The sequence below is a fragment of the Chiloscyllium punctatum genome, chromosome 23, assembly GCF_047496795.1.
Source record: "Chiloscyllium punctatum isolate Juve2018m chromosome 23, sChiPun1.3, whole genome shotgun sequence".
In the NCBI taxonomy this organism is placed as follows: domain Eukaryota; kingdom Metazoa; phylum Chordata; class Chondrichthyes; order Orectolobiformes; family Hemiscylliidae; genus Chiloscyllium; species Chiloscyllium punctatum.
Genome location: NC_092761.1, coordinates 13,755,611 through 13,768,294, shown reverse-complemented (window position 1 = coordinate 13,768,294; position 12,684 = coordinate 13,755,611). Strand labels below are relative to the sequence as shown.

Genomic DNA, 12,684 nt, shown 5'->3' with positions numbered 1-12,684 from the left:
AACACACGAGGCCTGACTGGTAAGGCAGACGAGCTCAGAGCATGGATTAGCTCTGGGGACTGGGATATTATAGCCATAATAGAAACATGGCTGAGAGAAGAGCAGGACTGGCAGCTCAGTGTTCCAGGATAAAGAAACTACAGGAGTGATAGAAGGGCAAGTAAGTGAGGAGGGGGAGTTGTCCTTTTGATTCGGAAGGACATGACACCTGTGCTTCGAGACAATCCTGTTAAGCAGTCACCAAATGAGGGCATAAATTTATAAGTTAGAAACAAAGAGGGGATGGTCAGTCTGCTGAAATCGTGTTCTAGACCCTCAAACAGCCAGCAGGTACGAGAGGAGCAATTAAATCGTGAGTTTGCAGGTACCTATGAAAATTATAGAGTAGTATTGGATGGAGATTTTAACTGTCCCTGGATTGACTGGGTCACCCAGAGCGTAAAAGACCCGCATTGGGTGGCATTTGTAAAATGTGTCCAAGAAAGTTTCCTAAACCAAGACGTAGAGGGCTCTATGCTGCACAGGCGGGTGCAACACTGGACCTCTCCTCAGAAAACCAGGTCAGGCAAGTGACTGAAGTGTCAGTCGGAGAGCACATTGCGTCCAGTCACCACAACGGTCTTTGTTTTAACATAGTTGTGGAGAAAGATCAGGCAGGTTGACAGATTTCGGTCTTAAACTGGAACTGGGCCAATATTGGGGCCATTCAGGAGGATCGAGCAGGGGTTGATTGGGAGAAGGTAAAACTCACACGACACTAGGGTATATTCCAGATGGTTTACAGAGGAACCTCGATTATCTGAACGAGATGGACGGGCACTATTTCGTTCAGATAATTGATTATTTGGTTAATCAATTCAATGCCTTTCCTCTGGGGCTCGGAGTTTTCAGTCCAGTCTGCTCCCTGTTCAGGTGACTAGGTAGCAGCAAGCCATGAGCGAGCCCCCACACCCTGCCAAACCCCCAAAACACACCCCGCTCGCCTCCAAACCCATCCAACACCACCCCCACCCGCCTCTCAACGTCACCCCCCCAAACTGACCCAACAGCGAATCCTGCCCCCAAAAGCGTCAGACACCACCATCCACCCGCCACCTGCCCCCACTTCCCAGACACGTCCGACATCACCCTCAGCCCGTCCCCAAACCCGTTCAACACCGCCCCCCCCGCCCACCTCACCCACCGTCCAATCCATGTCCACGCCGATGCCCCTGTAAGTGTTACCTAGGTAAGCGGATAGTGGAGAAGGTGTTTGGTTTGCTTTCCTTTATTGGTCAGAGCATTGATTATAGGAGTTTGGAGGTCATGTTGCAGCTGTACAGCACACTGTTTAGGGCACTTTTGGAATATTTCATGCAGTTCTGATCTTTTTCCTATTGGAAGGATGTTGTGAAACTTGAAAGTGTTCAGAAAAGTTTTACAAGGATGTTGCCAGGATTGGAGGATTTGAGCGATCGGGAGAGGCTGAAACGACTGAGACTGTTTTCCCTGGAGCGTCAGAGGCTAAGGGGTGACATTCCTGAGGTTTATAAAATCATGAGGGACATGGATAGGATAAACAGACAAGGTCTTTTCCCTGGGGTGGTGGAGACCAGAAATGGAGGGCGTAGGTTTAGGGTGAGAGATGAAAGATTTAAAAGGGACCTAAGGGGCAACCTTTTCACGCAGAGTGTGGTTATGTGTGGAATGTACTGCCAGAGGAAGTGGTGGAGGCTGGTATAATTGCAGCATTCAAAAAGCATCTGGATTGGTATATGAATAAAACCGGTTTATTGGGATATGGGCCAAGTGCTGGCAGATGGGACGAGATTAGGAAAGGATATCTGGTCGGCGTGGACGAGTTGGACCGAAGGGTCCGTTTATGTGCTGTACGTCTCTAGGTCTCTCTGGCTCTAAATGGTTTCCACTGTTCATTTACAGACTGACATTTCAGTCTGTTTCCCCTGTTTACTTTGGTCAGTCTCTCTCAAAATCATATAATGGGCTTTGTTACTGATGCTCGGGTGTGCTTTATGGTCACTTTAAAATGTCATAATCTCTTTGAATTCCGGTATAATTTCTTGGAGGATCTCGGTGTGATATTACTCATTCACTCAGCTTCATCACCCAATAGTCTATCTGAGATAATTACATCCCTAGCTATTTGCACAATGTGTTATTCAAAGAAACACTGACAAAAACATTCAAAGAGGATCTCGGATAATATTACTCTTGCCAATGTGTCTGTCCCAGATTAGACAAAGATTGAAGTCTTCAAAAATTATCACACCACCTTTGCTACAATTTCTAATGAATTCCTGTTTAATGCAGGGATGAGCAATAAAACACTGCAAGGCAGCATCTCCGAGACACCCACACCTCTCAATCACACCGCCCCGTGGCCCAACATTTCAACTCGCCGCCCCACTCTGCCGAGGACATGGAGGTCCTGGGCCTCCTTCACCGCCGCTCCCTCACCACCAGTCGCCTGGAGGAAGAACGTCTCATCTTCCGCCTCGGAACACTTCAACCCCAGGGCATCAATGTGGACTTAAACAGCTTCCTCATTTCCCCTTCTCCCACCTCATCCTAGTTTCAAACTTCCAGCTCAGCACTGTCCCCTTGTCTTGTCCGGACTTGTCCTACCTGCCTAACTCCTTTTCCACCTATCCACTCCACCCTCTCCTCCCTGACCTATCACCTTCATCCTCTCCCCCACTCACCCATTGTGCTCTATGCTATTCTCTCCACACCCCCACCTTCCTCTAGCTTATCTCTCCACGCTTCAGTCTCACTGCCTTTATTCCTGATGAAGGGCTTTTGCCCAAAACGTCGATTTCGAAGCTACTTGGATGCTGCCTGTACTGCTGTGCTCTTCCAGCACCACTAATCCAGAATCTGGTTTCCAGCATCTGCAGTCATTGTTTTTACCAGTTTAAAAACTGTTTTCCTGCTTGTGTTTTTGACGTAGCACCCAGAATTTGCATTCAGGCTGATTCAGCTGCATAATCTGAGACCAAGTGCTTTCTCTGTAATGCCTTTGTTATCCATTAGTGTCAGGGTTCCCATCTTGCTTTTCCATTCTGCCTGAGATCCTGTAAGGTTGTTTACTGTTGAATATTTATGTTCCACCTTTTGTTCACCCTGTAATCATGTCTGTCTGGTGACTAAGTCTCATTTATCTCTGTGTCACAAGGCTATTACCTTAATGTAGATACTTTGTCCATTCCAAATCAAAACAACATTATAATTTCCTCTTCCCCACAATGTCCTGTCACAAAACAATTCATTGATGTACAGTTTTAGTTAAACTCTGTCCCTTCCTGTTCCTTTCTGCTTGTCTTCAGCCACATTCCCATGCTGTTCTGAGGCTTCACATTTTCTCTTTGGATTTGGAAAGCTCCTTTCACCTGAAGCCTGTCCCTGCATCCTCTCTGTCAGTTTAAAGTCCTGTCCATAAACCTACTGACATGATTGGCCAGGACACTGCTCCCAGCAGTGTTGATTTTAATTCACTCATGGGATGTTGCTGTCTCTGGCTGGCCAGCATCGCATGCCCACCCTGACCAGCCTTAGAGCTGAGTGACTTGCCAGATCATTACAGTGGGCATTTCAGCGTCGATCCCATTGCGCTGGGTCTGGATTCATATGTAGGCCAGACTGGCAGCCTATAACAGATTTGCTTACTGAAAGGGTATTATTAAGCAGTTAGATGTGTATCCCTGACTCTGGCATTAAATTAGGAAAGGATATCTGGTCGGCGTTAAATTCTGGATGAACAGTCTAGTGAGAGTAACACGAGGTCATTGCCTGGTCTACTGATAGCTCCCTCATCCCTGAGTACTGATCCCAGTGCACCTTCTTCCTGACCGTGGTTTGATCCTGATACCTTCCTGCACTCTGGTGATATCACACAGTCTCTCTCCATGTGGTATCTGTCACTGTGAGGGTCTAATTGATGCCAGTGACTGCATCTTTTGCAGCTACTCCAGATCCTAAGCCAACAGAATTCTCCACTCCAGGGAGATGAGGCAACACAGACCAGGGATGGAGACAGGGATTTTCCAGATCTCTGTGGGACTTAGTGCCATTTTCCATGTGTAACCCTCACTGCATCAGTCTAATTTCCCATTCTGTCTGTTTCTCTATCTCCTGTAGATACTCAGGATGCTTTTGACTCAACAGAATTCCCAATTCCTGTCTCGTCCATCACCACACTGAAGATGGTTGGTCAGCCAGAGAGATGGAGAGTGAGAGCTGGAGCCTTCAGTAAATCCTGCAGCGAGGCAAGATAACTCACAGTGAACAGAGCAGAGTGGATTTAAGGGATCGAACTTTGGTCCAGAAGACATGACACAGATACAGTGTTGAAGGGTAAACACAGAGCATGATGGTCCCAGGCTCAAACCCCACCGTCTTGTTAATTTACATCTCTGCTGCAATACAGTAAGTTGACAGTTATCAATTCAGGCCTGTGCTGTCTTAGTGAGGATCAGTTCAACAGAGGGGAAAGCAGGCCTCCCTCAAGGAGATGGTATTGAAACCTGGGATCTTTCTGTTCTATCTTCCCTCCTCACGCTGTCTCTTGTCATGTGATAGAGTCATACAGCAAGGAAACATGCCTTTCGGTCTAACTTGTTTGTGCCAATATCGTGAATGCTTGTAATTCCCAGAAGTTTTCCTATTTCTGTAACCTCCACCACTCCCATATTCCCGCTGTATATTTGAAACCTACTCCGATGCTGACGACTCTCCCTGTATGTAAATTGCTCCAATGTCGATAACATGCCCAATCTCAGTAATCTCATCCTGCACTCAGTACAATAATTCCCATTTCTATAGTTTTGCACAATACTTACAGTAACCCCGTCTCTGTAAAATCCTCCAGCCTGAAGCAAAATACCTACCTGTGTACTTTCCTCAAGCCCCAAGAAAACATGATATCACTGTAACCTTCTGCAGGTCCGATCACACTCCTGCCTCCTGGCCTATCGCACCACACGACCACAGTAACCTTCTCCCAACCCTACCGACCTCCTTACCGATATGAATACCTCCAGACCTTTTTCAAGCCACAGCAGCACTCCACATCTCTGTTTGCTCGTCCACTCCCTACAGTCCTCCCAGCACCTCAAACACTCTCTCTTTGTGTAATTCTGCAATTTGGGGCAGCACGGTGGCTCAGTGATGAGCGATGGTGCCAGGGACCCAGGTTTGATTCTAGCGTTCGGTGACTGTCTGCCTGTGTAGAGTTTGCACCTTCTCCCTGTGTCTGCGTGAGTTTCCTCCAGGTGTTCCAGTTTCCTCCCACAGTCCAAAGATGTGCAGGCCAGGTGAATCGGCCATGCTAAATTGTCCATCGTGTTAGGTGCATTGTCGGAGAGAAGTGGGTCTGGGTGGATTACTCTTTAGAGAGTTGGTGTGGACATGTTGTGCCGAAGTACCTGTTCCCATGCTGTAGGGAATCTAATCTAAACTCTCCCTCTGCGTTCCATATTACTGCCCCTAAATATATCCATCTATCCATAATCAGCCCCAACCCCTTCAAACCTCCGAGTCTCTGTGAACTCCCACAGCTCCAACATCCCTCCTTAACTGTGTAACCTTTTCCATTCCTGAAACACTCTGAAAATGTGGGCATCCTACAAACCTCCCTATCTGCATAATCCTCTCAGGACCCTGTAAAACTACCGATCTGTGGAACCAGCTCCAATGCTTGTGACTCTCCCAATCAGTTTGTATAAGACTTACTATCTCAGTAACATTCTCCCGTCACTATCACCCGCCCTGTCAGTGTAAGCTCCTCCGGTCCCCCTACCAATCTAATCATTTCCATAATCTTCTCCAGCTCTTACACCCCTATCTGTGTAAACGTTACACTCCTCTACAACCATCCCTAAATCAGAAACCTCCTCCAGTGTCTGTAATACTCCCTATCTGTGTTTGTGTCTCCAGGATGTATTGCTGTTCCTGTCTCTGTAAACTCTGACAGATTGTACAGCTTGCCGGTCCGTATACTTTCCAGAACCTCAGCATCTGACATCAACAAAAGTCTTCATTAACTACAGCCTTCCATATCTCTGTTCTTTCCTCAATTCTATACAACTCTCTTAATCTCTGTAAGTAGCTCAATTCCATAAAATACCCCATGCCTGCGTAAACTGACCCAATTCGACAGTGAGAAGCCTCCCTGTCCTTTTGATCGCCTGTAGTCCCTTCAGATCTCCCTGTATCTTCTCTGACTCCATTGAATACAGCCCATCTCATGTTATAACTCCTCTAACTCATATGTTACTCCCCATCTCTGTGATATTCTTCAGTCACTGCAATTCTCATTCTTTATCTCCAGAGCTTCCAATCCCCTGATCGATGTAAGGTTATTGATCCCTTACAGCATGTTTAACACCTGGAGCAGCCTCCAACTCCTCAACGCATCCTGTTGCTGTAACCTCCCCAAATACTACAGCTCACTGTCTTTGTAATATCTTCCAGTATCTGCAACCCTCTCGATTTTTGTAACCCCCACCAGAACAGCATTCCACATCTCTGTGTAACTGATGGGAATGCTGCAGCCCTGCCTTCACAGTCCTCAGTAACTCTCTGAACTCCTGCAGCCCTACAACCCTCAGTATCTCTGGCTCTTCCAATCCCTACACTTCTCCCTGGCTGTTTGAACTGATCCAGCCCCTTCAACCCTCCCCTCCACTCTTGTCCATGTCAGTGTAATTCCCAGCACCAACAATCCTCCCAGTCTCTATAAACTCCTGCAGCTCCAACTACCACCCCAATCCGTGTAATCTTCAGTCCCTCCAGTCCTTCCTTTTTCTATAAACACCTGTAGCTCCAAATACCACCCCATCTGTCTACTCTCCAGTGCCTATAACCCTCCCTTTCTCTGAACATTTCTGTAGCTCCAACTACTACTGTGTAATCTCTAGTCCCTATATTCCTCCTGATCTCTGTAAATCCTTCAGAACTGATAATCCTGTAACTCCACTTGACATCTTTCAGCCCGACAACCACCTGATCTCTAACCACCAACAGTGATCTCAAACCACCGAACTCTGTAACATCCTCCAGTCTCTACAGCCCAGCTTTTCTCTCTTAGCTTCTCTGGTAACTGTATTCCCCTTCATCTCCGGTTACAGACCCTTGCTCAGTGAAACAATGTCTCAGTATCGAATCTGTAAGAACACAAGAATCTTTGGTGTATCAACAAATTTGACTCATTTTCTAAATTTTAACGACTGCAAGTTCAACCTCTCCACCTCTTTTCATCAATATCCCTCCATTTTAAAGACCAGCCTGGTGAACCTTTCTGCAGTTGATCTGAAACCAAGAGCTGACAGCAATAATCATGAAAGTGCTGGAATGTATCATAAACGATATGCCAGAAATACTAACTGCACACTTAGAAACTTATGGAATAAGCGCAGTCCATAAGACCATCATATATAGGGGTAGAATTAGACCATTCAATCCATCAGGTCAATTCCACTATTCGATTGTGTATGAATTGTTTCTCAACCCCATTCTCTCACTCCCTGTAACCCTTGATCTCTTTATTCATCCAGAACCTGCTTATCTCTGAGTAAGATACACTGAATCACTTAGCATCCACAGCCCCATGAGACAGTGAGTTCCACAGATCCATCACCCTCTGGCTGAATAAATACCTCCACATCTCTATTCTAAAGGGTGGTCCCTTCACTCTGAAGCTGTGCCCTTGGCCTCTGGTCTCTCCTGCTCGTTGAAACATCTTGCCCCCGTCCACTCCATCCAGGCCCCTCAGTTTTCTGTAAGTTTGAATGAGATTCTGCCGCCGCCTCTGAAACTTCAACAAGTGCAGTCCCAGAGACTTCACCTGCTCCTCATATGACACAAATTTCATCCCTGCGATCTTTCTTGGAAACCCATTTCTCGTACCCCTTCACATCCTTTGTTCAGACTCTTAATGAATAACGTGTAGAGTGTAGTCCCAACACTGACCCCTGCGGAGCTCCCCCATCACCAGTTCCCATCGTGAAAAAGACCCCTTTCCTCACACTCTCTGCCTTGTGCCAATCAGACAAATCCTCTCTCCATGCTCAGCATGTTGTTCTGAAACGGAAATTTCATTTCACACCCACTGCTGGATTTATTTTTCTGTCTGGCTGTAAACAGCAGAGTTTCACCATTACCTTCCCATCTGTAATTCCCTGGAGAAGGTGGTGGGGAGCTGCCTTCCTGACCCATTGCAGTCCTTTGGGTGTAGGGACAGACACAGTGCTGGGAGGATGGAGTGTGGCTTGGAAGGCATCTTGGAAATGCTGGTGTTTCCGTGCACTTGGAGTTCCTCTCTTTCCAGGGTATACTGGTTCCGGGTTTATGAAGTGCTGTTGAAAGGGCCTTCCTGAGTGACCTCAGAGCTACTTGTAGATCTTTTATTCCTTCATTTATTCATGAAGATGAGCTTTGTTGGCTGGGCCAGCATTTATTGGTGATATGGAGTTGTCCCTGAGAAGGTGGTAGTGAGCTGCCTTCCTCAGCCACTGCACCAGCCGTTGGAACTGTTGTTATCCGTGTACCCTCCAGCAGGCGCTACAACACTCCTCATGTCTGTAACTGCAAACAGATAATGCACCTCTCCCTTTTTTATCTCACATCCTCCCCGCCATATAAATCTGACAGTTCCTCACAATATCTCACCTCCTCCATTCCCATCTGTTCTAGAGATCACTAAAATTACTTTATTCTTGTTTAAACTTCTGATCATCCAAAATCTCTCCCATTTTAAATGTGAAACCCCTTCAGTTTCTGTTACTCTCCATATAACTGCAATCACTGATAGCACAGGTTCCCTTCCTAAATCTCTAATTACAATGATTGTGTTTGCTAAAGTGGCACTTTTCTTCCTCCCTATCCATCTCAGGACTTCCAGCCCCTACAATCCCACTATTTGGAATGCTCACAATTTCTACACCACCTCAAGTCCTGGGGGTCCTTGAAAATTACCAGTGCCCCAAAGGTTTATATTCCCCCCAGTTACTGCAAGTCTTCTCACTCTGTCACATCCAAGTCTCCATCCAAATCTCCAGGACCAGACAACACTTGCTGGCTCTCAATTTGCATTTGTTGAAGTCTACACATCTCTGTAAGCAGCTCAGAAAAAGTCACTTAGACTCTACAAAGCTCCGTCATGCACAAGCCACCATCTCTCTTTTCCCTTGCCTTCTTCAATGTCTGAAACTCTCACTGTATCTTCCAGTAACGTTCTTGATTTGATGCAGGTTTGCCTAGTTCCCCAGAATACCTGTTCCATCCCATATAGCACGCTCAATCACTGTAACACTCTCTGCTTTGTCTAGTCCTGCCTTTTCTAATGTTTTTCCAGGCACAACGGCGATCATATAAGAGAGCAATACGGAATGGAATGTTATAAATTTCAGCTGAGTATTGAGGCCTATCGTTACCTGGGAGTCACAAAGGGAGGGAACCTGAGAGAGAGCAGCACAGAGCGGGAGAATATTAATCAGTAGCGAGGTTTGAGGCCGACGAGGACTTGGAGTTGGAGAAGCAGCAGAGCAGGAGGCTCGAAATTAACACCGAGTCACAGAGGGAGTGACCATGTGACGGAGCAACTTGGAGCAGGAGCATGAGGCTCACTCACACCTGGGAGTTACAGAGGCAGCAAAGTGGGAGGATATAAATCAACACTGAGGATCGAAGCCTAATTGTGCCTGGGAGTCACAGAGACAAGTGACCCTGTGAGGGAGCAAAGTGGAGTGGGAGCTGAAGGATTACACATCCCTGGGAGTCACAGAGACGGTGACGCTGTGAGGGAGCAGAGTGGAGTGGGAGCAGGAGGATTACACGTCCCTGGGAGTCACAGAGATAACTTCTGCTGCTGGGACCTGCCTGCACTGAGTTTGAAAAAAGTGCAAGAGCCATCGCAGAAAAGGCTGTAATTTCATTGGCTGATAAATACACTGCTATTAGCGACAGTCAGTTAATTGCTATAATTTTTTTTCAACTTCTGAAATAAGGGTTGAACACAGAAATAAGAGGGAGAACTGAAATTGTGAGCAAATATAATAAATTAACCTCAGTAAGCCCAGTTGAATAAGGGACTTAACCATATTGTTATTTCCCGAATGCTAACTTCATTCTAAGTAATTAATTAAGTTACTCCAGACATGTTGCATTTTAAGACATGGCAAGACTTGTTTGTCGATGGAAAATGTGTTCTGTTACATTGGGAAGTCATAGCCCCTGCTTGTGTCCTAGATGGACACTTGGTCATGGAGTTCAGACAGTGACTAGAGACTCTATGGGACATCTGTTATGCTGAGAGTTAGGTGGATAGTACACACACACAGCAGATTACCCTGCAGACATGACAGCCTGGAAGAAGGAAGGGTCTGGGGGATGAGGCAACCAGAGAGAAACAATGAGGGAATACAAGAAAATCCTGGTATCTCCCTCCCAATTCAGTTTCCCAGTTTGGAAGCTGAGTACATTGTAGGCTGCTCAAGGGAGGGCAGTCAGAGCCATGTCTGTGGCACCACAAGCAGCCTGACTGTACAGGTGGGGAGGGAGAAGGAAGGAGGAGCAATAGTCACAGGGGAGACAGGAAAGTGAAGAAGGTGTCAGTGTGTCTGTAATTCCAGGATAGTGGGGTTAAGAATGTCACTGTGTCTGCAGGACATTCGTCTGGGGAACAGTGAGCAGTCAAAGGCCATGTTCATGTTGGTAGGAATGACCTGGGTAGGAAGGGCGAAGTGGTCTGCGAGTCAGAAATTAGGGAGCAAGGTGGATGGTTAGCAAGCCGGTCCGCAAATGCAACAATCCCTGGAATACTCCAAGTGCCGTGTCCAAGTGAGAACAGGACTCGTGGTTTTAGGTAGATGAGAGTGTGACTGGAATGATGATTCAGCAGGAAGGGCTTCAGATTCCTGGGACATTGAGACTGGTTCTGGGGAAGGCAGCAGCTGTACCAGCTGGATGGGCTAACATGACAGAGCTGGGACTGAGTTCATTGTGCGGTGTTTGGGAGGGATTGAAAATAACTTGGCGTGTGCTTAGGATCCAAAATGGAATTGAAGAGGAGACTACCAGAATTCTCAAACTAATGTGAGATACAATTGGTACTAATTTACAACAAGTTTATCAGTGGAAGATGGAGTAAGAAAGAAAGCCTTAATCTGAGGTACTCTGCATGGACGTGAATACTCAGTGTGGGGAGTTCCAGATGCAGATTGGTGTGTGGAAATCTGATGGACTGATCATCGAGAGCTGGCTCAAGGAATGGCAGGACTGGGTGTTAAATAGTGCTGGGGAAAAGGGATTCTGAAATGATAGAAGTGAAGGGAAAAGATGAAGGTAGAAGTATTTGTTTTGATTAGTGTTAGTTAAGAGGTCCAAGAGAAAAATTAGATTAGATTACTTAAGACCATAAGACATAGGAGTGGAAGTAAGGCCATTCGGCCCATCGAGTCCACTCCGCCATTCAATCATGGCTGATGCGCATTTCAGCTCCACTTGCCAGCGTTCTCCCCGTAGCCCTTAATTCCTCTAGACAACAAGAACCTATCAATCTCGGCCTTGAAGACATTTAGCGTCCCGGCTTCCACTGCACTCCGTGGCAATGAATTCCACAGGCCCACCACTCTCTGGCTGAAGAAATGTCTCCGCATTTCCGTTCTGAAATGACCCCCTCTAATTCTAAGGCTGTGTCCACGGGTCCTAGTCTCCTCGCCTAACAGAAACAATTTTCTAGCATCCACCTTTTCAAAGCCATGTATTATTTTGTACGTCTCTATTAGATCTCCCCTTAATCTTCTAAACTCCAACGAATACAATCCCAGTATCCTCAGCCGTTCCTCATATGCTAGACCTGTCATTCCAGGGATCATCCGTGTGAATCTCCGCTGGACACGTTCCAGTGCCAGTATGTCCTTCCTGAGGTGTGGGGACCAAAACTGGACACAGTACTCCAAATGGGGCCTAACCAGAGCTTTATAAAGTCTTAGTAGTACATCTCTGCTTTTATATTCCAACCCTCTTGAGATAAGAGACAACATTGCATTCGCTTTCTTAATCACAGACTCAACCTGCATGTTTACCTTTAGAGAATCCTCGACTAGCACTCCCAGATCCCTTTGTGCTTTGGCTTTATTAAGTTTCTCACCATTTAGAAAGTAGTCCATTCCTATATTCTTTTTGCCAAAGTGCAAGACCTCGCACTTGCTCACGTTAAATTCCATCAGCCATTTCCTGGACCACTCTCCCAACCTGTCTAGATCCTTCTGTAGCCTCCCCACTTCCTCAGTACTACCTGCCTGTCTACCTAACTTTGTATCATCGGCAAACTTCGCTAGAATGCCCCCGGTTCCCTCATCCAAATCATTAATATATAATGCGAACAGCTGTGGCCCCAGCACCGAACCCTGCGGGACACCGCTCGTCACCGGCTGCCATTCTGAAAAAGAACCTTTTATCCCAACTCTCTGCCTTCTGTTAGATAGCCAATCCTCAATCCATCCCAGCAGCTCACCTCGAACACCATGGGCCCTCACCTTGCTCAGCAGTCTCCCGTGTGGCACCTTATCAAAGGCCTTTTGAAAGTCCAGATAGACCACATCCACTGGGTTCCCCTGGTCTAACCTACTTGTTACCTCTTCAAAAAATTCCAACAGGTTTGTCAGGCATGACCTCCCTTTACTA

The 12,684-nt window shown here is 46.6% G+C and overlaps 1 long non-coding RNA gene across 4 annotated transcripts in view; it reads left to right on the top strand.

Moving 5' to 3' along the window:
* Window positions 1-12,684, top strand: part of LOC140494026 (uncharacterized) — a 124,073-nt gene that overhangs the window by 90,704 nt on the left and 20,685 nt on the right. For 2 of the 4 annotated variants that reach the window (XR_011963842.1, XR_011963840.1), the window contains exon 6: window positions 4,138-11,528. This is a non-coding gene — a long non-coding RNA (uncharacterized lncRNA). Of the gene's footprint in view, window positions 1-4,137; window positions 11,529-12,684 lie in introns of those variants that run through there. The other 2 variants (XR_011963843.1, XR_011963841.1) reach the window with 2 other exon arrangements.